Genomic DNA, 24,970 nt, shown 5'->3' with positions numbered 1-24,970 from the left:
GAAAAAAAAATAGATAGTGTAGGGAAGGGTTAGAACCCATGTCAGGTTTTTATAGTTATTTAAAGTCCAATGGGAACACCAAATAAAAGGTCTCAGGGTCCAAAAGCTTTTAACATTGAGATTTGCTCACAAGAAGACAACACAGAACAGCCAAACGCGTTCTGGGGGTTCAAAGGTCAGCCCCTATTTTAAAGCTACAAAATCCACATAAAAACAAATATATATTTTTTATATTGATTCGATTGGTACTAGGGGCACATCAACTTAAAAAATATATAAAAAATACTAAAAAACTGAAAGGGATTTTCAGAAAATGTCAATTCATATACAGATATTAAAATGATGACAAAATAAATGCTAAAATCCAATAAAACAGAAAGGAATTTTTAATTACAGTAAATAATAATAATAATAATAATAATAATAATAATAATAATAATAATAATAATAATAATTATAATAATTATGAATAATAATCAGGTCTTGTTTAAAATTGGATAAAATAATAATTATCCCTCAAATATAACAATAATAATAATAATATAGCTAATAGCAATGGGAATGAATTATAATCTTAAATAATTTGTGAATAAATGGAGACCACAAAACAAAAAAATACCAATTTGAAATCCACAGGACTATTGGCAGACAATGGCAGGTTTTTATTTCAGTCAGTGTTCCTACTGGGGAGGTTCAACCTCTCTGTTTGTCATGAGACCATTGCTACCAGGGCTGAAACTAAGGGAAGATCAAAACATTTTTTGGTTGTCACTGGAATAGGAATAGAGGGAAAATTTCCAATTAGGACACTTGTTCCAGTGACATCTAAGTGATGATTTTTCTTACTTTGTAGGGATTTTCTCTCACTTTCTGCTGCACCTTAAGACAAGAAGTAAAGGAAAATCTCCCCAGTGGGACACAAGCACAAAAAACCTTGACAAAGGTTTATACCATTCGTTACCCTATCCAGAAAAAAAAAAACTGGCTTTAGATATACTTTAACCTTTTAAAGACATGTTATCAGTAAAACAGGTAAAACAAATACAACAGGCATTCATCAGTTCACAATTTGTCCTCTAGTAGTCCAAATTCTTGGATTTGAAAATCTTTAAAAAACAAAGCATCATCGATGTATCTTGGTAATATATGCTCCACTATGGCTGTACTCACCCAATGATGTCTCTATATCCTTACTTGTAGTGTCTTCTAGTGTTCACAGCCCAGACCAGTATCAAAACTGCAATACAAACGGAAGGTGGAAATTATTAAACAGCCCTTAAAGTGGAACTTTTAGCACCATTTAGTTTTTGTTTTTATTTTTTTGTTTTTATTTAAGTAACGTTTTATTGTAAATTTTTCAATGGTGGAGAGCCAAAATGCAGTTACATTGGTACAAAAGCGAATTGCATCCATCATAGTCAATCACCTCAAGACATGAAAGAAGATAAGAGTAGTTGGTTATGAAAGCATCCTAAGAACCAAGGGCCCCTCCACCAGCTGAACAGGGTCCAGGTAAGGCTGGAGAACATGAGGACTATAAAGGTATGAAATCTAATGTTGTCTATGAACACCTAATGGGTTGAACTGGGAGAGACTCCCACACCCAGCCTGCCATATGGTTAAAATCAATACAAATACTGGAACTGGAGCCATGATCGCTAGGTCCCTCTCGACCAGACAGGAAACCATGGCTAGGTAGGGACATGAACAAAAACTAAAGCTTTAACCTTAAAATGGCAAAGAAAATAACTTGGTGGATTGTGTCAAGGATTGATTTTGAGCTTGCCCAGAGTCTTATGCCCTGTACACACGATCGGTCAATTCGATGAGAACGGTCTGATGGATTTTTCAATCAGTTAACCGATGAAGCTGACTAATGGTCAGTCGTGCGTACACACCATCAGTTAAAACAACGATCGTGTCAGAATGCGGTGGCGTAAAACACAACAATGTGCTGAAAAAAATGAAGTTCAATGCTTCCAAGCATGCGTCGACTTGATTCTGAGCATGCGTGGATTTTTAACCGATGAACGTGCCTACAAACGATCGTTTTTTTTCTATTGGTTAGGTATCCATCGGTTAATTTTAAAACAAGTTTAAAAAAATGTAACCGGTGGATAAATAACCGATGGGGCCCACACATAGTCAATCACCTCAAGACATGAAAGAAGATAAGAGTAGTTGGTTATGAAAGCATCCTAAGAACCAAGGTCCCCTCCACCAGCTGAACAGGGTCCAGGTAAGGCTGGAGAACATGAGGACTATAAATGTATGAGATCTAATGTCGGTCCACATAACCGATGGGGCCCAATTCTTTGTATCTCTAACCTGTTTTGGTGGTTTAACTTCCGTATACTGTATATATTCCCAGGTCCTGCGGATCCAGAGTTATCCTGTTGCAAATTTCCGATAGTCCACCACAAAACCAGTTCTTTTGCTAGGTCATCATGGGGTCACTGTCTCACCAGGTTACCGCTGATTGAAACTGAGGCGCCACACCGCTGATAAGAGACATGACCAGATACATCTTTAGTTCATTAAAAGTCAGGTGTACAATCAAAAAAGATTGTACCTCTGACTTTTAATGGACTAGAGTTGTATGTGGACCTCTTCTCAATGGTGTGGCACTTCAATTTCAATTTTCATTACATTACACTACAAGCCTAAGAGACCGTGGAGATTCCCTGGGGTGTAGAAGCCACCTGACCAAGAACCAGCTCAGTTAAACCAACATCATTACCTTAATATAACCCTTCAGGCCCAGCACTACCTTTTTACTTTCCTCAACATGTTCTTGCTGATGACGTGGATCTCCCTCATCATCTGTGTGCTGGCTGCAAGAACCAGAAAGAACCAGCTGGCCTCCCGATGATGGGCATTGTCAGGGAAATAGCCAAGTTATTGGCATTCCTGTCAGTGTCCATCATGGCCGCGCCAGACTTACTCCATTGCGCATGTGCGCACGCAGATGCGCACACCAGACGGCGCGCATAGACACACAGGCGTGCACGCACGTTGTGACTGTGTGGCCACACCCCCGGCCTATTTAAACCTGTCACTGGCGCATACAGGTTGCTGGATTATCATCAGCTTCCTGTGTCTCCTGTATCCTGTGTATACTGAATCTCTGGCTTGACCCTTGGCTTACGGTTTAACCTGTGACTCTGCTCATCTCCTCGCATTTGACCCTGGCTTGGCTTGTTCCTGTAAATTCCCTTGGACTGATTCCTGTGTATGACCCCTGGCCTGGCTCCAGACTCCGTTCTTGGTTTACCTACGATACCGCACCAGAACCCTTCCTTGCACGGCTACTGAGTCTGCTCTTCCAGCGCACCCCAGCTACCTTCTGCCTGCATCTACCCAGTCAGCAGCAGTCCTGGCAATCCGTGCACCTTTGGGCCCCGCACTCCCTGTCTCATCCCCAGGGGTGCGGTGCACTTAGCCGCAAGGGGCGCCCTCTCAGCAATCCGGCCTCACACTAGAGACTTGACAGGTATAAGCACATGCTCAGTATAGTAACTCGGCGCCCCCTGGGATCTGTGATGTGATACCCCAGAAAAGTAGAGGTAAGGGGGCACTCATTCTCGCCTCGGTGAGGATCCAAGAAGTGTTGGAAGATGTCCCCCTCAAAAAAGGTAAGAGGAAGTTGAAATTGATGTTCCATTGTGAGAGCGAGAGGGGGGAGGAGTGCAAGGATGTTAAGTGAATGAGGAGAGGGAAGGTCCACTGAAAAAAAAAAATAATAACTACTAAAAAAAGAGCATAAAAATGGCTTTAGGAAATATTCTTTAAAAATCTACAACCATCTAAAAAAAAAATCTTAGTTTTGGGTATAGTAGGAAAGTGCAACCCGTCTGGTTTTTACAGCTATCTGGGGCTCTGTTTAGAGCACTCTTTTTCAACCAGGGTTCCGTGGAACCCTACGGTTCTTCTAGAGGTTTCTAGGGGTTCCTTGAGCAATGGGGAATTTCCGCCTCTAATGCCACGTACACACAATCGGAAATTCAGACAAGAAAACCGTGGATTTTTTCTGACGGAATGTTGGCTCAAACTTGTATTGCATACACACAGTCACACAAATCTTGTCGGAAATTCTGACTGTCAAGAACGCCGTGACGTACAAGACGTACGACGAGCCGAGATCAATGAAGTTCAATAGGCAGTTTGGCTCTTCTGCTTGATTCTGAGCATGCGTGTTTTTTTGCACGTCAGAATTGCATACAGAAAAGCGGATTTTCCGATAGAAACTTTTTCCGTCGTAAAAATAGAGAACCTGCTCGCAATCTTTTGATGGCGGAAATTCTGACAGAAAAAGTCTGATGGAGCCTACACACAGTCGGAATTTCAGACAACAAGCTCACATCGGACTTTTCTTGTCGGAATTTCAGATCGTGTGTATGTGGCATTACATAAGTTCCCACTGACAGCATTGATCTTTTTAGCTATCTGTAAGTGGGGGGGGGGGGTTCTTTCCAATGACCACCATTGTGAGGAACATTCTTCTAAGTGACCAGGCCACTAATATAACCATGCGTTGTAGATACAGAAATTACTAGCAGGGGTTCCCTGAGACCAGAAAGTTATTTCAAGGATTCCTCCATGTTAAAAAGATTGAGAAAGGCTGATTTAGAGAGATGTGTTCCCTGGAAGGTTGTATAACCTCAACAGGAATTATAACCCTTCACTCCAAAAATAGAAAAAAACTAAGTTTTTGACTTAACACCCGCTTTCAGGTTGATGCACACCATAAAAGAAGAGAAAGGAAACCAAATTTTATGGAGATTCTTGAGTTTGTGTCAGGGGGATTGCAGAACACACGGGTTAACATTTTCCTTTAGTTATGGGACATCTGTATGCTATGCTGATTACTGTAACATCATTTGGCATTCTTATTGCGCTTTCATGGTGTGGAATATTGGCAGGGGTGGAGAGATCAGGCGTTTGACCCCGGACCAGTTGTGGCTTCGCTGAAGCAGATTTCTCTGGTGATGTCGTCTCACACCAGGGATTAAATCTTAATTAGGGTGGAGCTAAATGTGTCACAAAGAATGGGGTAGTGTTTCTCGCTTCAAAGGGGTACATGGCAACAAAGCATGTGGGAAATGACAGGCATGTTTTATCAAGACTTCTAAATAAAATCAAATTAATTGGAAGATCTGCAGAACTGGAGAAATGCATATCCCTTCATATGCTGCTGACATTTTTTTTTTACTTAAATGGAATGCATAGGGATTTTATCTAATTAAATTTTTTATCTTCTAAATTAAATTATGTTGGGCTAAAACTAACTGAATGACACAGAAGTAAAGTGCCCCTCCCCTCCTAATAGATGCAGAAACAGCTTAATTATTCAATTATACATAGGCTGCCAAAAAGCATTCTGCAAGTGCTGGGCTTTCTCATTGGAAAGCCCAGCAAACTTTTCAAACTGGATACCATGAGATTGTTAGATTTGGAATTTATTACTATTTTATGTGATAAAGGTTTCTGAGAATTAATATTTAAACATGGCCATTTTGAGGTTTCTTGAGGACAGACAAAGGTCAGTTGCTGTGTAGGTTACATGTATTTTTGGAGTTCTACGTCAAGACAATGGGTGGAGATGTGTTACTTATATATATACAAGTGGGTGTTACGTTTGTGACAGGAGCTCACCACCTTTCTTGGAGCTATTCTAAAAGTAAATATGCTTAGCTCAGCTTTTAGAACAGTATAAGAATCCATGTGGAGTGGGTATCTAGCTAGCTAGGACTTCTGGGTCACCCGACCCTGCAGGGAGATGTGGGTAGGAAGCCCACCCAGCAGGAAGCTTTCACTATGGAAGCCCAGCAGAGAGATGTACCATCTAATTCTGAAACCATCTGAATTACCATCTTACCATGTGTTACCAGCTGTCATTATGTAAGCATTGACTGTTTTCTTGTCTATCCTGAAGAATAAACTTCGTACCTTGGAAGAAAACCTGAATCTTGAATATGGGGAACAAAGCGCCTGGGAAGGAGACTATTGACATAACACATGACACTTGTTAAAAATGTCCCCTCTCTTCCCCATTCAACATGCAACCTGTTATACATGTGTATTTGTTCAATAAGTGGCTATGTGGCAAGCACTTCCGCCAAGCAGCACTAGTGTCGTCAATTCGTAATCCCAACCACGGCGCTACTAATTGCTTGGAGTTTGCATGTTCTCCATGCGCTTGTGTGAGTACTTCCAGTTTCCTCCTACACACCAAAGACATGCTGGTAGATTATTTAGCTCCTGTCTAAAGCCGGCCATAGATGGATCGAATCTCAGCCCGTTCAACAAGGACTGGCCAAGATTCGATCCATCTCTGGGCAGGCAATCCGGAGATCTCTGAGGGTAAATTCTTTGTAACCTCTGGAGGGTACACGCCCTATGTAAGAATTTAGTCTGGACCAACCTGTCTTTTGATGAAATCAATAATTTTGTCCTGTTAACCAGTTGGTAACCGCCCTATAGCCAAAATACGGCTACAGAGCGGTTCCTGTACTCTAGGAGGGCGTCAATGTACGTCCTCCCAGAGACTGCGTTGTGCGCGCCCGAGCGGGCGCGCACACGCGATCGCCGGTGCTCGCCGGGTCTACGGGACCCGCAGCAACAGCACTCGCGGTAAGGAGCCAATGGAAGCGGCTCCTTACCACGTGATCGCGCCGTCCAATGACGGCGCGATCACTTGTAAACAAACCGGCGTCATGTAATGACGCCGGTTCCTCCCTCTCCTCTCTGTACCGTTCGGTACAGTGTGAGAGGAGAGGGAGGGGGGGGGGGATCGGGCGGCAGCAGCAGCCGCCGCACTGTGGGCTGGATCTGTGACAATTGCAGTCACAGATCCAGCCATCCCTGCGCAATACTCTGCAGTAAAAAAAAAAGAATGATGAGTGCAATACTCTGCAATACCCCACCCCATACTCTGCAATACCCCACCCCATACTCTGCAATACCCACCCTGGGGGGGTGGGTATTGCAGAGTATGGGGTGGGGTATTGCAGAGTATGGGGTGGGGTATTGCAGAGTATGGGGTGGGGTATTGCAGAGTATTGCACTCATCATTTTTTTTATTTTACTCTGCAATACCCACCCCCCCATACTCTGCAATACCCACCCACCCATACTCTGCAATACCCACCCCCCCATACTCTGCAATACCCACCCATACTCTGCAATACCCCCCCCCATACTCTGCAATACCCCCCCCCCATACTCTGCAATACCCCCCCCATACTCTGCAATACCCCCCCCATACTCTGCAATACCCCCCCCATACTCTGCAATACCCCCCCCATACTCTGCAATACCCCCCCCCATACTCTGCAATACCCCCCCCATACTCTGCAATACCCCCCCCATACTCTGCAATACCCCCCTAATACTCCGCAATACCCTCAATACTCCAATACCTTGCAATACGTCGCCTATGGGGATTTTTAAGTAGCAACGTTTGGCGCAATTTCACGAGCGTGTGCAATTTTGAAGGGTGACATGTTGGGTATCTATTTACTCGGCGTAACTTCATCTTTCATATTATGCAAAAACATTGGGCTAACTTTACTGTTTTTTTTTTTTTTAAGCACAAAACTGTTTTTTTTTTAAAAACACGCGTTCAAAAAATTGCTGCGAAAATACCGTGCAAGATAAAAAGTTGCAACAACCGCCATTGTATTCTCTAGGGTCTTTGAAAAAAAAGCATATATAATGTTTTGGGTTTCTATGTAATTTTTTTAGCAAATAAATGATGATTTTTACATGTAGGAGAGAAATGTCAGAATTGGCCTGGGTGCTCCAGAACGCCTGATGGTGCTCCCTGCATGTTGGGCCTCTCTATGTGGCCACGCTGTGTAAAAGTCGCAAACATGTGGTATCGCTATACTCGGGAGGAATAGCAGAATGTGTTTTGGGGTGTAATTTGTAGTATGCATATGCTGTGTGTGAGAAATAACCTGCTAATATGACAGAAACTAGATTTTTTTTTTTTTTTTTACAGAATTTTCAGTCTTTTTTCTTTTATAGCGCAAAAAATAAAAACCGCAGAGGTGATCAAATACCACCAAAAGAAAGCTCTATTTGTGGGAAAAAAAGGACAAAAATTTCAGATGGGTACAATGTTGTATGACTGAGTAATTGTCATTCAAATTGTGAGAGCACCGAAAGCTGAAAATTGGTCTGGTGATTAAGGGGGTTTTCGTGCCCAGTGGTCAAGTGGTTAAGGTCAGGCAGGTCTGTCTTCCACACCTCCCATAGCCTGTCACTCTTGGGAAAAGCCTACACTAAGTAGGGCCAGGTAGAGAGCCACAGCTGCCTCGTTTGTGCCTACCAGTGCAACCTGCCAGTGCCACCTATCAGTACCCACCAGTGCCACCTACCAGTCCCCACAGTGCAACCTACCTTTGCACAACAGTGCCAACAATCAATGCCCACCAGTGCTGTCAATGCCCATCAGTGCCTCTTCATCAGTGCCACCGATCAGTGCTGCCCATCAGTGTCACCTAAGTGCCACCTATCAGTGCTGCCACCTATCAGTGCCCTTCAGTGCCACGTATGAGTGCCCTTCAGTGCCGCACATTAGTGCCAACCATCAGTGCCACCTCTCAGTGCCAGTCAATGCCCATCAGTGCCAACGATCAGTGCTGCCCATCAGTGTCACCTACCATTGCCCAGGGGCGGACTGACCATGCCACTAGGGGGCCCTATCTGGGTTTCCAGGCTCAGTAAATCCAGGGACAGTATCCCTGAAATGTCGCTTACCAACATACCTTTGGTCAAAAAATCCCGAGATTATAGCTGCCCGCCTCTCCAGTACCTTCTCAGTGTGTGCATGTATACTGTGTGTCTGTATGTGTATTCTGTGTGTATGTATACTGTGTGTGTATATTGTGTGTCTGTATACTGTGTATGTATACTGTATGTGTATGTGTATACTGTGTGGCCCCATAATCTATTGCCTGGGGGCACCATAATCTCCTATTGCCCGGGGGACCCTTGAGTTGTCAGTCCGCCCCTGCCAGTGCCCATAAGTGCCACATATCAGTGCCACCTATCAGTGCCACCTACCAGTGCCACCCATTAGTGACCATCAGTCCCGCCTATCAGTGCCACATATCAGTGCTCTTCAGTGGCACCTTTCAGTGCCACCCATTAGTGGCAACTCTCAGTGCTCATCAGTGCACATCAATGAAGGAGAAACATTAAGGCCCAGATTCTCAAAGACTTACGACGACGTATCTCCAGATACGCCATCGTAAGTCTGAATGTCCGCCGTCGTATCTATGCGCCTGATTCTTAGAATCAGTTACGCATAGATTTGGTCAAGATACGAGCGGCCTAAGTCTCCTACGCCGTTGTATCTTGGGGTGCATATTTACGCTGGCCGCTAGGTGGCGCTTCCGTTGATTTCCGCGTCAAATTTGTAAATGAGCAAGATACGGCGATTCACGAACGTACGTACGCCCGTCGCAATTGGTTACGCCGTTTACGTAAGACATACGCCGGCGTAAAGTTAAAGCTGATCTCTAGGTGGCGCAGCCCATGCAAGGTATGGACGTCGGAACAAGCGTATCTTTTTACGTCGTTTACGTAAGTCGTACGTGAATGGGGCTGTGCGTAGGTTACGTTCACGTCACAGGCATTGAGCCGGCGTATCTTTGGGCGTAAATACGACGTGATACTGAGCATGCACGCGCCGTTCGTTCGGCCATGCATCTACATGGGGTCAAGCTTAGGACGCAAGTGCTTTGTGAATACAGCACTTGCCTCTCTAAGTTGCGGCGGTGTAGCGTAAATAAGATACGCTACGTGCGCACATAGTTACGCCGCCCTACGTGAATCTGGGCCTAAGTGTTTTCCAAATTTTATAACAAACTATGAAACTGTTTTTTATTTATTTTTTCAAAATGGTTGGTCTTTTTTCATCAAAAAAACAACAAAAAAAAACAGTAATTAATAACCACCAAAAGAAAGCTCTAATAATATGAAAGAAATTGATAAAAATGTAATTTGAGTACAGCGTTGCATGACCGCGCAATTGTCATTCAAAGACTGAAAGCTGAAAGTTTGGTCTGGGCAGGAAGAGGGTTGAAATGGCCAGCAAACAAGTGGTTAAATTGGCCCTAGTATGTGTGTGTATGAATGTAAGTTAGGGACCTTGGACTGCAAGCTCCTTGAAGGCAGGAACTGATGTGAATATATAATATATATGTAAATCACTGATTAAGTTAAAAAGAATAATTCAAAAAAAGACATACAATTTTACAAAACGTATTTTTTTCTCTTTAAGGTGACACTTTAATTCATATGAAAATATAAGAAAAAAATTCATAGCATTTAATACTGCATTATGCATTTAAAAAAAAAATATGCATATTTATGCATTTAAAAAATGGATAATGTTTAACATTTAATATGATAATATGAAAGAAAAAAAGCATAACATTTATTATGTGCGCATTACAGGAGAAGCTTTGACATTCTCTTTTGTTTTTAATTGCACATAGTGGTCAATTTATACATCATAGGCTAAGTGTGGGGGAGTTGGTTGCGGGAGAACTTGCCATTTTCCATAACTGCAGCAGAGAACACTCAGGTCACGGGGATGACTCTGCTGCATTGTAGGGCTGCTTATGTCTCAGAACGGGAGGAAATTTAACTAAAATTGGTTTGGCAGGTAAGACTGCTTGACTGAGTTCAGCTTCCCTAGTCCCCCCCCCCCCCCCTCCCCCAATAACCCAATCAACATTATAATTAGAGCCAAATTCCAGGAATTCAGCAACTTCGCAAAAAGTGCAGGCACACCATGAGTTAAGCCCAACTAGGTGCATGTCACTTCCAGGACTATTACTTACATGTGACAGGTTTATTGCAATCCAGTCCGGCTGTAAGAGAAGAAAAGCGCACACATCAGCTAAGCCCGACCTCTCCTTTCTGCTGCCTATTCACAGGAGCCTTTGTATTCTGTAAATGAGTTCACAAAATACAAAGGCTTCTGTAAATGGGCAGAGGAAAGGGATTCAGCTTTACATTTTTAAATTAAAGCGGTAGTAAACTCTCTCAAAGATACACAAATTAACCACTGTAGTCCAAGGAAGGGGGCGAACATGACACTCCACACTAGGGAGAAAGCCTTGCATTACTGTGTGGAGTTACAGACAGAAGAACAGGAAGTGAGGATTTCTCAGAAGAAATAAGGACATTTAAAAGAAAAATGGAAGGATGAGGTAAGTGAAGGAGGACTGCACTAAGGTAAAGGAAGCTATTTAGGAAAACAAAAATTGTACCTTTACAACCTCTTTAACCACTTAAGGACCGCCTAACGCCGATATACGTCGGCAGAATGGCACGGCTGGGCACAATCACGTACCTGTACGTGATTGTATAATGCCCAGCCGTGGGCACGCACCCGCGACCCGGTCCGAAGCTCCGTGACCGCGGGACTCGCGGACCCGATCGCCGCTGGAGTCCCGCGATCGGTCCCCGGAGCTGAAGAATGGGGAGAGCTGTGTGTTAACACAGCTTCCCCGTTCTTCACTGTGGCGCTGTCATCAATCGTGTGTTCCCTTACATAGGGAATCACAATCGATGACGTCACACCTACAGCCACACCCCCCTACAGTTGTAAACACACATGAGGTCACACATAACCCCATCAGCGCCCCCTAGTGGTTATCTCCCAAACTGCAATTGTCATTTTCACAGTACACAATGCATTTTAAATGCATTTTTTGCTGTGAAAATGACAATGGTCCCAAAAATGTGTCAAAATTGTCCGAAGTGTCCGCCATAATATCGCAGTCACGAAAAAAATCGCTCATAACCGCTATTAGTAGTAAAAAAAAAAAAAAACGATAAAAATGCAATAAAACTATCCCCTATTTTGTAAACGCTATAAATTTTGTGCAAACCAATCGATAAACACTTATTGCGATTTTTTTTTTACCAAAAATAGGTAGAACAATACGTATCGGCCTAAACTGAGGAAAAAAAATAGTTTTTTTTATAATAGCAACAAGTAAAAAATAGTGCATTTTTTTCAAAATTGTCGCTCTATCTTTGTTTATTGCGTAAAAAAGAAAAACCGCAGAGGTGATCAAATACCACCAAAAGAAAGCTCTATTTGTGGAAAAAAAAAAGGACGCCAATTTTGTTTGGAAGCCACGTCGCACGACCGCGCAATTGTCAGTTAAAGCGATGCAGTACCGAATCGCAAAAAGGGGCCTGGTCCTTTAGCTGCATTTTGGTCCGGGTCCTAAGTGGTTAAGCCTAGAAATTTGTTCTGTCTTTTTATCGGAGAGGCTGCAATTGTCCATTGCTGAAGAAACCCAGGCAACCTCTGGAGGAATCCTAGGCTTTCACGGAACCTTGGTTTAGGAATAAGGGGCCAGATCCACAGCCGCCGAGCGCAACTTAACTTTTCAGAGTTAAGTTACACTGCCGCAAATCTCCCAAGTTAGGTGTCGATCCACAAAGCACTTACCTGGAAATTTGCGGCGGTGTAACTTAACTTCCGTCCGGCGCAAGGCGTTCCTAATACAAATGGGCGATTCCCATTTAAATTAGGCGCGCTCCCGCGCCGGACGTACTGCGCATGCTCCGTCTGGTAACTTACCCGACGTGCATTGCGCTAACTGACGTCCATCGCCATTCACGAACGTCTTACGCAAACGACGTAGAGTTGAAAATTTCGACGCGGGAACGACGGCCATACTTAATAGGGCTTAGTCAAATAGGACTCAGCCCTATTTTTACGCGGCGTAACTCGACGTAAACGACGTAGATTTAGCGCGACGGGCCCGTCGGAACGTTCGTGGATCACCGTAAGTGTTCAATTGCATATTCTAGGCCGGCCGCAATGGCCTCGCCACCTAGCGGCCGGCCTAGAATTGCATCCTTAAGATCCGACAGTGTAATTCAATTACACTCTGCCTATCTATGGTAAACTTATTCTGTGGATCAGTTCCATAGATAGAAACAGGGATACGACGGCGTATCAGTAGATACGCCGGCGTATCCCTTTTGTGGATAACCCCCAAGGTGAGCTCCGTTGGACTTGCTGGAGCTTCTAATGCACATGGTGAGAAGCTCACAGTGTGCAGTGAAATCAGAGTAAGCCATCTCAGTCCAGGAGAGGAGCCGCTACACCTGTGCAAGACGGTCTACTAATAAATATCGTCAACAGATGTCTTAAGTGCATATATTATGAACGAATGTCTTCCTATTCGTTGGTTCTCAGTTAATTACAGTCATTACATTTTTTTTTGTTCAATGAAAAAAAAAAAAAAAACTTCTTTATAAACTTTAATATTCTTATGGAAATAAAGTGTCTATCTTTCATTCCCAAGGAAGATAATAAAGCACACATCAAGCGTTGTGAATGATTTCCTTTTTGAGAGTGAGCTCTCTCCATCTCTCCCGGACGCGGGTTGTATATCTCACGCCTTCAGAATGTATGTGCATAATGCATTGTTTAGAGGCATTTCCATGGCACTCCTCCAGGTCAAGTGATGTGAAGTGCGCCTTTTATGGGCGGCGTAGGGGATGCGCACAAGAAGATGAAGACTTGGAGTGTAATGGTTTTGTATTAAGCATAATCCTTGCTGCTTTTCTGACTGCACAAGAGAAACATCTGGTCGTTTTTAGATTCCCCTCGGATTCCCGACTTCAAAGAGAGTTATAAAGAATAACAAATACATGTACTGGCATTGAGGAAGAAAAAAAAAAACAACAGGAGAAGCTGGTAAAAACTGTCCTTATTTGACTGCTGGTGACAACGCCGGCGGCGGAACGGTGAGGGGTTTAAGGGAGGCCTTCTCAGATTATCCGTGTTCAGGTTGTCACCGGAGAAAGTAACCTTACATAGAGGGGTGGATTTACTAAAGGCAAACAGACTGGAGGGTTGTCTTAATACATGAGCACTGCCCAGGGGCCCAATGTGCATGGGGGCCCCATGATAGTCTTGCATTGCATCATACTTTCCAACTGTTCCAGATTCGATGGGTCAGTCACACTTTTTATTAGGTTGTCCCAAGATGGCTGTATCCGGAGCAGTGTCCTAGAACCTGTACTGTGCTCTCCTGATCTCACCCCGTATTGTGCCCCCCTGATCCCAATATTGTGTGCTCCTGAGCCCCCCTGTACCGTGCCCCCCTGACCCCCCCCTGTATTGTGCCCCCCTGATCCCAATATTGTGTGCTCCTGAGCCCCCCTGTACCGTGCCCCCCTGACCCCCCCCCTGTATTGTGCCCTCCTGACCCTCTCTGTACTGTACATCCCGTATTGTGTCCTCCTAATCCCAGTATTGTGTCCTCCTGCCCCCCCCCCCCCGTACCCTACCCTCCTGATCCCAGTATTCTGCCCTTTTGACCCCCCATACTGTGCCTTTCTGATCCTAGTATTGTGCCCTCCTGACCCCCCTGTACTGTGCCCTCCTGATCCCAGTATTGTGCCCTTCTGCCCCCCCGTACTGTGCCCTTCTGATTCTAGTATTGTGCCCTCCTGACTCCCCCTGTACTGTGCCCTCCTGATCCCAGTATTGTGCCCCCTCCCCCCCCCCCGTACTGTGCCCTTCTGATCCCAGTATTGTGCCCTCCTGACCCCCCCTGTACTGTGCCCTCCTGATCCCAGTATTGTGCCCTCCTGACCCCCCCTGTACTGTGCCCTCCTGATCCCAGTATTGTGCCCTCTCCCTCTCCCCCCGTACTGTGCCATTCTGATCCCAGTATTGTGCCCTCCTGACCCTCCCTGTACTGCTCCCTCTTAATCCCAGTATCGTGCCATTCTGACTTCTGACACCCCCCCCTTGTACTGTACCCACCTGATCCCAGAAATGTGTCCTTCTGACCCCCCCTGTACTGTGCTCTCCTGACCCCCTCCCCCTGTACTGTGCCCTCCTGATCCCAGTATTGTGCCCTCCTGACCCCCCTGTACTGTGCGCTTCTGATCCCCTCTGTACTGTGCCCTCTTGACCCCCTCCCCCTATACTGTGCCCTCCTGATCCCAGGATTGAGCCCTCCTGACCTCCCCTTTACTGTGCCCTTCTGATCCCCTCTGTACTGTGCCCTTCTGCCTCCACTCCTGTACTGTGTGTGCCCTTTGTGTTGATTAGTCTTTGATTTATGGAATGCTTTCTTATTGTTTAAAATCTATTTTATTGAAAGTACTAATAAATATATGTTAAATTGTATCAACAATTTATACTTTAATTATTGAGAGTGGGTGCGTAAATTGGTGCTGGCTGTTAGGGGCCCCAATGCATTACTTTGCCCAGGGGCCCATGGTGCCATTAAGATGGCCCTAACAGACTGTGCACTTTGCAAATACAGTTGTTCCAAAGCTTAGTAAATGGGAGGGAGCTCTGCTGACTTCCATCATCCAATCATGTACAAGCAAAAATGATGTTTTTTTTATTTTATTTTCCCTGTAAGTGATTGGGTATTCCTTGTTAAGTGAAGTGTTACCTCACTTTACGAAGAATACTCAATCACATGCAGGGAACCCCCCCCCCCCCTCCCAAAAAAAACAAAACAGCATTTTTGCTTGCACATGATTGGATACTGGTCAGCAGAGCTCCACCCATTTCCTAAGCTTTTGCAAAGTGCACAGTCTGTTTTCCTTTAGTAAATCCACCCTGAATGTATCAATAGCCAATGCAGACTTGTGTGCAAATAAGGAACAAAAATAAACCCAAAACCAAAAATGTTTTTGTGAATGTCCCGGCGGTGGAGAAAGAAGGAAGGGGGGGGGCGTGAACTTCCAGATCAGTTTGTCACGGTTGATCAAAGCCAGGTACCCACTGAACCCCCTCACCCCGATAGGTGAAAAATGTGGCAGTGGATAGGGGAGGAGTCAAATAAGCTTGGCTTCCCCTTTTGAGTGGAGATCCGCTTTAAGTTTTCCCTTCACTTCCTGTCTCTTAGCCCAAACAGGAAGTGAGAGTTAAGTGAGGAACTCACTTGTTGTCACCAGACTTAGCATAACTTTTACAAAGTCATCAAAGTAATATCAGGGTTTGTAAAGGCATCCGACGCACACAAAGTGCATTGATATTCCTTTTTTTGGGGTTCAGCTCTAACATCGGATTATAGAAGTATAACAACTAAGAAAAAAAAAAAGCTCAGCTTCAACACCAACACCTGAGTATATCCACACACAGATAGAGGGAGCCTTGAAACTCATACAAAGCTGGGACTGGCCCCATTCCAGGGGAAGCGATGCTTTTAAGGCCATTTGTAGAAGTCACAGCTGCCCCTATTAGGGACTCCATGCCAAAAATGTGTTCTGACAAATGTGACATTGTCATATGAAAAGCCACACAAGTCTTATTCATAAGTCGTAACAACAAAAGGGGGATTGAAGGCTAAAAAAAAAAAAGGTATGAAATCAACATGTGCTAATCGGCGAGCGCCTTCACCACGCCAAAAGTGTTGCCAGGCCGTACTGTGTGCCTGCCAGGCCGGTCTGCCTATATGACCTTATGGGAAGTGGTTCGTCCTGCTGGCCGAAATAACAATCCCATTGTAAGATGAAAACCTCAACTCAATTATTATTTCACAGATGGGTGGATGGAATTTGGCTTTTTCCTCTACAGCCTTCTCCAGCAAAAACCGTGATACACCTCCACACATACTATGTATGGTGGCTGAGATACCGTATTTATCGGCGTATGACGCGCACTTTTCCCCCTTAAAATCAGGGGAAAATCAAGGGTGTGCGTTATACGCTAATCCCCGCTGTCTCTGAGCGCCGCCGACATAGACCGTGCCGAGCCGAGTGTACTGCGCACTAGGCTAGGCTCGGCCACGCTCGGCTCCGCCCGCAGGACCGCGAGAGAAGCCGAGAGAAGCTGAGAGGAGCTCGGCTCCGCCCGCAGGACCGCAAGAGAAGCCAAGAGGAGCCGAACACACAGGAAATCCGGCTCTGTACAGCTCGGCTGAGGCGCCAAACTCAAAAATACAATGCTGCAACCTTGGGCAAGATGGACACCTCCAAAGCCGCAGACGGACGCTGGACAAGGCCGCCGATGGACGCCGGGCAAGACAGCAGACGGACACCGACAAGGCTGCACCGACCTCCAAAGCCGCAGATGTACACCCACAAGGCTGGGTGGACTCTGCGCAAGGCCGCAGACGGACGCCGGACAAGGCCGCTGATGGACGCCGGGCAAGACAGCAGACTGACACCGACAAGGCTGCACCGACGAGCATTCAAAATGTAAGTTTTTTTTTCCTGAAACTTCCCTTCTAAGCTTGGGGTGCCCGTTATACGCCGGCGCGCGGTATACGTCGATAAATACGGTACTTGCCAAAAGAGATTATGTTTCTGTCTATCCAATCCTGAGCTTCACCACAGCTCCGCCATACCGCAAAACCCAGTCTGGCAGGGACAGGAGACCTGATTTTTCTCCGTTGTTGTTCAGTAACATTTACATTTATTTATGAACCCTACAGACTAAGACTGGGATGTCATTAGAAAGAGAAGTGGAACAGGTGTATCTGCTACTACCTCCTGGAGAAAAGGAGAAAGGCTGGTGCCATGGAACAGTCAAATAGAAATCCAACGATCCGATGAGCCATGATTAAGGCCTGACGGCCGAAAAGCTTTGGCTTTCTTTTTGACTGTTGTTCACATGCAATAATAAAATGATGGTTTTAGCCGACTGCCATGGTTCCAGACTTTCGCCTTATTTTTTTTGCATTGGATGACAATAAAGTTCATGTGCGTGTGAAGGAAGGTGTCCCAATACTTTTGACAATAGAGTGTATACGCTTAACCACATAAGGACCCCTTCATGCTGATATACGTCAGCAGAATGGCACGGCTGGGCACATCAACGTATAGGTACGTTGTCCTTTAAGCCCAGCTGTGGGGTCGCGGGTGCGCTCCCGCGACCTGGTCCAAAGCTCCGTGACCGCGGGACTCGCGGACCCGTTTGCCGCTGGAGTCCCGCGATCTGTCCCCGGAGCTGAAGAACGGGGAGAGCCGTGTGTAAACACGGCTTCCCCGTTCTTCACTGTGGCTCAGTCATCGATCGTGTCATCCCTTTTATAGGGGGACACAATCGATGACGTCACACCTACAGCCACACCCCCCTACAGTTGTAAACACACTTCAGGGAACACATAACCCCAACAGCGCCCCTTGTGGTTAACTCCCAAACTGCAACGGTCATTTTCACAATAAACAATGCATTTTAAATGCATTTTTTGCTGTGAAAATGACAATGGTCCCAAAAATGTGTCAAAATTGTCCGAAGTGTCCGCCATAATGTCGCAGTCATGAAAAAAAATCGCTGATCGCCGCCATTAGTAGTAAAAATTTTTTTTTTATAAAAATGCAATAAAACTATCCCCTTTTTTTGTAAACGCTATAAATTTTGCGCAAACCAACCGATAAACGCTTATTACGATTTGTTTTACCAAAAATAGGAAGAATACGTATCGGCCTAAACTGATGAATTTTTTTTTTTATATATTTTTGGGGGATATTTATTATAGCAAAAAGTAAAAAATATTGAATTTTTTTCAAAATTGTCGCTCTATTTTTGTTTATAGCGCAAACAAAAATGCAGAGGTGATCAAATACCACCAAAAGAAAGCTCTATTTGTGGGAAAAAAAGGACGCCAATTTTGTTTGGGAGCCACGTCGCACGACCGCGCAAATGTCAGTTAAAGCGATGCAGTGCCGAATCGCAAAAAGGGGCAAGGTCCTTTAGCTGCATTTTGGTCCGGGTCTTAAGTGGTTAATAGGATTTTTTTTAACCACAATATGTAGCAGGATACATATTGGCCTAAATTCATAAAGAAATTTTATTTGGGATTGGATACGTTTTATAGCAGAAAGTAAAAAATATTCTTTCAAATATTTTTAGTCTTTTTTTGTTTATAGTACAATTTTTTTTTTAAACGCAGTGGTGATCAAATAACACCAAAAGAAAGCTCTATGTGTGGGAAAAAAAATAATATAAATTGTGTTTGCGTACAACGTTGCCAGTTAAAGTAACGCAGCGGCAAAAAAGCAAAAATGGCATGGTCATGAAGGGAGGGGGTGTGGGGGGGTAAATCTTCCGGAAGTGGTTAAAGGCTGCATAAAAGCCCATAATTTGCTCATAGTTCCACTTTTTTTTTTTTTCGACCAAATATTTTTTTATTACGTTTTTCCACTATTTACGACAAAGAAAAAGAATGGACAATAGTTCCACTTTAACGGCGCAGGAGCTACTGTACCTAAAGCTAAAATCTTAAAATAAAAATGAATTAAAATCATACAAATAAAGTAAAAAAGTAAAAAAGAAAAAAAAAGAAAAGTGAGTCATGAGAAAGATGATGGTGCAGAAACCATCATAAGAAAAGTCATCCAGGGCCAGCCAGTTACTTAGTAGCAGCGTTAAGTAAGCAGAAGCACTTCCCGCTGGTCGGGGCCTAGGAAAAAGGCGGATAGTAAATCTGCACTGTGCAGTGTGTAATTCTTTAGGCCTGCAGATTAACACTACAATGAGCTTCTCCCACCTCCTCCCCGACCGCACATCACACTGACTTGTAGTTGTGTAAGGAGCTTTAAATAGAACAAGAGTTTTCTAAGGTCAGCGCACTCAGGCGTCCCGGCCTGGAATGCGGCTCTGGATATTTTCAGACGTGGTGTATGCAAATAGTCTATACGTTGAGCTACTATGTATAGCTGGGAAATAGAAAACATGTGCTACTGCCAGTATGAATGAATGAGTGGAGGCTGACGGGGGATTACCGCCGGGCCTGTGAACAGCACACGGCCGCCGCGAGAAGGAAAACTTTTTTTTTTTCTTGATCGCTTCGACGTAATCCCGCCATCCACAATTACTGCGCAATTCTTCCAGAGCTGGTCTACAGCAGCGTGGGGCCTTCTCTTCTATGGAGGCCTTCCCTTTATTACATAATGTAGATGCAAACAGCATTGTGTTAATGTTTTTTCATAAAAAAATATAAAAATTATATATATATACAGTAGATATATATCGTATTTTTTGGCTCCACAAGATGCACTTGACTATAAGACACACCTAGGTTTTAGAGGAGGAAAACGAGAAAAATAATATTCTGAACCAAATGGTGTACTAAAATATTTACCTGCACCCATGAAATGCGGCCTTACCTGTGCCCATGAAATGCGGCCTGACCTGTGTCCATGAAATTCAGCCTGACCTGTGCCCATTAAATGCAGCCTGATCTGTGCCCGTGAAATGTAGCCATACCTGTGCCCATGAAATGTAGTCATACCTGTGCCCTTGAAATGCACCCATACCTGTGCCCATGAAATGTAGCTTAACTTGTGGCCATGAAAATCAGCAGCCTGACCTGTGCCCACGAAATACAGCCATACCTGTGCCCATGAAATGCAGCCATACCTGTGCCCATGAAATGTAGCCTGACCTGTGCCCATGAAAATCAGCAGCCTGATCTGTGCCCATGAAATGCAACCATACCTCTGCCCATGAAATACACCCATACCCGTGCCCATGAAATGCGGCCATACCTGTGCCCATAAAATGCAGCCATACCAGTGCCCATGAAATGCAGCCTGACCTGTGCCCATGAAATCCGGCCATAAAAGTGCCCATGAAATGCGACCATACCAGTGTCGATGAAATGCAGCCTGACCTGTGCCTGGAGACTGGCGAGGATATCATCACATCCGCCTGTCACTCAGAAGACCACTGTGGCTGTACTCCATTCGACCGCTGGGTCTTCTGCGAGTGACAGGCCCAGTCAGGAGATTTTTTTTCTCCTGGCTGACCACCAATTTATGAAGCATTCTTCCCACTGACCACCAATGTAAGGAGCATTCTTCCCAATGACCACCAATGTAAGGAACATTCTTCTCACTGATCACCAATGTAAGGAGCATTCTTCCCAATGACCACCAATGTAAGGAACATTCTTCCCACTGATCACCAATGTAAGGAGCATTCTTCCCAATGACCACCAATGTAAGGAACATTCTTCCCACTGATCACCAATGTAAGGAACATTCTTCCCACTGATCACCGATGTAAAGAAAAGTGTTCTCACTGACCACCAATGTAAGAAGCAGTTTTTCCACTGACCATTATTTTATTGTACTGTGAGCCGTACATATAGTAGGGCTAGTAGGGTTGCCAAAAAGACACTATAGGCTGCACCATACCGTGGTGTTCTTCACTGACACATGTCACTTTATGCTTTACTTGCACTACGGGCCCAGGTCAAGGTTTATACTGGCCAAAAGGCCCACTGTGCATTATACAGAGCACCTTTTTTTGTTGATGCATGTCAGTATTTATTCACAGGCCTTACACTGCATGTTTGTGTTGTTTTTTATGTTTTCACACAGAGAAAGAGGGTGCAGGCTATTGGGGTCCTGCAATGATGTGGGAGGGAGTTTCTGTGGCCATCGGCCTCTCCCCAACCTGGAGGGGCCTTTCTTCAAGAGAGACTCTCACCAAGTTCTTCGTGGACCGGCTTGGTTGGTTCCTAAGGAATAGGTTCTACCTAGCTTCGGCCTAGGTAGACCAAAGGCATACCTTGCCTCTGTCAGGAGCCTTGAGTCCTAGGGGGTTCATAGTTTGGGCTCTTCCTCTTTGGAGCTTTGGCCATTTCTGTAGCCTCTGTTCACTTTTTTTGTGTGCTGTGATTTCATGGTTCACTTTTTTCATATGACAAAGCATTGCGCCGCAGTAGGAGTTCCTTGATCCTGGAGCTGTAGATATAGTAGGGCTAGTAGAGGTGCCAAAAAAGACACTCTGGGCCACACCACATCATGGTGAACAATAGGCATAGGAATACCTTGCCCCGGTCAAGGAGCCTTGCATTCCAGTTGTTTCAGGGTTAGAGGCCCTTCCTCTTTGGAGGTCTGGCCAATTCTGTACCCTCTATGCGCTTTTTGTGTGCTGGGAGTTCACTTTTTTTGAGCGACAAAGTACTGCACTGCAATAGGAGTTCCCTGAGCATGGAAAATTACTTTAAGGGTTCTTCCATTTAGAAAAAAAGGTTGAGAGGTTCCTCCATGTTCAAAAGGTTCAGAGGTTCCTCCATGTGAGAGGTTTCTCCAGGTTCAAAAGGTAAGAGGTTCTTACATGTGAGAGGTTCCTCCATGTTCAAAAGGTTCAGAGGTTCTCCATGTGAGAGGTTTCTCCAGGTTCAAAAGGTTAAGAGGTTCTTACATGCGAGAGGTTCCTCCATGTTCAAAAGGTTGAGAGGCTCCTCCGTGTTTCAAAGGTTAAGAGGTTACTTCATGTTCAAAAGGTTGAGAGGTTCCTCCATGTTCAAAACGTTGAGAGGTTCCTCCATGTTCAAAAGGTTGAGAGGTTCCTCCATGTTCAAAAGGTTGAGAGGTTCCTCCATGTTCAAAAGGTTGAGAGGTTCCCCCATGTTCAAATAGTTGGGAAGGTTCCTCCATGTTCAAAAGGTTGAGAGGTTCCTCCATGTTCAAAAGGTTGAGAGGTTCCTCCATGTTTCAAAGGTTAAGAGGTCACTCCATGTTTAAAAGGATAAGAGGTTCCTCCCTGTTCAAAAGGTTGAGAGGTTCCTCCATGTTCAAAAGGTTGAGAGGTTCCTCCATGTTCAAAAGGTTGAGAGGTTCCTCCATGTTCAAAAGGTTGAGAGGTTCCCCCATGTTCAAATAGTTGGGAAGGTTCCTCCATGTTCAAAAGGTTGAGAGGTTCCTCCATGTTCAAAAGGTTGAGAGGTTCCTTCATGTTCAAAAGGTTGATAGGTTCCCCCATGTTCAAAAGGTTAATAGGTTCCACCATGTTCAAATAGTTGGGAGGTTCCTCCATGTTTACAAGGATAAGAGGTTCCTCCATGTTCAAAAGGTTGAGAGGTTCCTCCATGTTCAAAAGGTTGAGAGGTTCCTCCATGTGAGAGGTTCCTCCATGTGAGAGGTTCCTCCATGTTCAAAAGGTTGGGAGGTTCCTCCATGTGAGAGGTTCCTTCATGTTCAAAAGGTTGAGAGGTTCCTCCATGTGAGAGGTTCCTTCATGTTCAAAAGGTTGAGAGGTTCCTCCATGTGAGAGGTTCCTTCATGTTCAAAAGGTTGAGAGGTTCCTCCATGTGAGAGGTTTCTTCATGTGAGAGGTTCCTTCATGTGAGAGGTTCCTTCATGTTCAAAAGGGTGAAAGGTTACTCTATATTCAAAAGTTTGAGAAAAGCATTATACATTATACAAAAAAAAAAAAAGTTTTGTCTTGAGAGATACGCCAAACTGCTTTCTGGTTCTGAGCACAGCCCGCCATAGTCGGAGACTGAAATTGCACTGCATACACTGAAAGGAGAAGACGCTTTGGTCTACAGTAAAAAGCCTACTAATCCAATGCAACAAATAAAACTCAAATGGTAGGTAAACAGAGGGCTTTCATCATTTTAGCACAGCCATAGTCTCTCGGTTATAGCATTAGCAGTTCGTTGGTTTTAATTTTTGCCTGGAGCTGGCTGCCCTGTATGCATGGCCTAGGAGTCGTACAGAAACACTGAGCTTTTGTTATATACCACGAACTCCGCTGCAGCTAAAAATATCCTTATATTTTACAGTAGGTGAGAGGATGAACATCAGCCGGTCATGCTTTTATTCCGACCACACACAGTGATTCTGCAAAGTAATCTGACAGACAATACAAGCACAGAGTCGTGTCAGTAAACGCCTCCGGACCACCAGCAACTGAAGAACACCAACAGCTGATGGTTGTGACCTCGGCGGCCTGAGGGAGGCGCACTCACCCAGTCCCAGACCTTTTACATCACCGAAGGACCATAGTTCAGTGAACACAGGACCTGCATATCCTTCTAAATGTGCTCTTATTATACATTTTTATTTTGTTTCCAATTATACAGGTATTGATCTGTAATTAAATTTATGAATGTTTTGGTGTTTGTTCATTTCCTGCAGCCTCTTCTCTGTTTTGTTCCATAAAAAAAAAAAAAAATCTGTGTCAATTAAAAGGTAAATACACCCAAAGCCGATATTTTACTGTTTGGTTGAATAATAGAGAGTTAAAGCCCAGCTTTGGGAATTACACAACAACTACCCTTGGTAGTGCCCCTCCCCCCCCCTTTCACATTGTAAGTGTAAAATGTTCATTAACCCCTTCCCGCAGGTCCCAATCACTTGGCCCACCTAGCCCCCCGAATACTTACCTGAGCCCCTTTCAATCCAGCGATGTCCACGAGAGCCCTGTCTCTCATTGGACTCGCACTCCTGATTGGCTTTAGCCATTGGCTCCCACTGCTGTTAATCACAGCGAGTGAGCCAATCAGAAGATGAAGGGGCGGGGTCAAGCTGCGGCTCTGTGTGTGAATGGATACACAGAGCCCCCCGAGTCGGGAGCATGCCTGCTTGGGTGCCCCCACCACAAGCTGCTTGCTGTGGGAGGAGCCAGGAGCACTGGCGGGGGACCCAAGAAGAAGATCGGGGTATAGGAACTCTGTAGCGTTAACAGTAGCCCTCACTGGAAAAAAACGCAACGCAATCACATGGAGTCACATGTTTGGTCATATAGTAGGTGTGATGGTTGAACTGTTGACCATATAGTATAATTTCTATTTAGGAACTTCCTTTTGGTTTGTTGAAACCCCTTGTTAAAAGATTTGTAACTGTGAAGTCTCGTACACACAACCGAGTTCCTGGGCAAAAACCAGCAAGAAACTTGCTGGGAGATATTTTTTTGCGGAGGAAACCGGTTGTGTGTACACTTTCGTCGAGGAAACTGTTGAGAAACTCTCCTGCCATAGTAACCATGGAACGTACGCGATCAAATTTTCCGTCAGAAAAACCTTGGATGGTTTTTCCGTCGGAATTCCACTCAAGCTTGGCTTGCATACACACGGTCACACAAAAGTTCTCTGAGCTTTCGACCGTCAAGAACGCGGTGATGTACAACACTAAGACGAGCCGAGAAAAGGAAGTTCAATGCTTTCGAGCATGCGTCTATTGTTTCCTAAGCATGCATCTGAATTTT

General features: G+C 44.7%; 1 protein-coding gene across 3 annotated transcripts in view; it reads right to left on the bottom strand.

Annotated features, from left to right (window-relative positions):
- ZBTB20 (zinc finger and BTB domain containing 20) overlaps positions 1–24,970 on the bottom strand; it is a 1,237,294-nt gene that overhangs the window by 444,355 nt on the left and 767,969 nt on the right. For all 3 annotated transcript variants that reach the window (XM_040339120.1, XM_040339122.1, XM_040339123.1), the window contains one exon: positions 1,171–1,237. The gene's annotated coding sequence lies outside the window, so the exon portion shown is untranslated. The remainder of the gene's footprint in view (positions 1–1,170; positions 1,238–24,970) is intronic.

The sequence above is a fragment of the Rana temporaria genome, chromosome 2 (genome assembly GCF_905171775.1).
Source record: "Rana temporaria chromosome 2, aRanTem1.1, whole genome shotgun sequence".
NCBI classification, from domain to species: Eukaryota; Metazoa; Chordata; class Amphibia; order Anura; family Ranidae; genus Rana; species Rana temporaria.
This window is presented reverse-complemented; position numbering and strand designations above follow the sequence as displayed.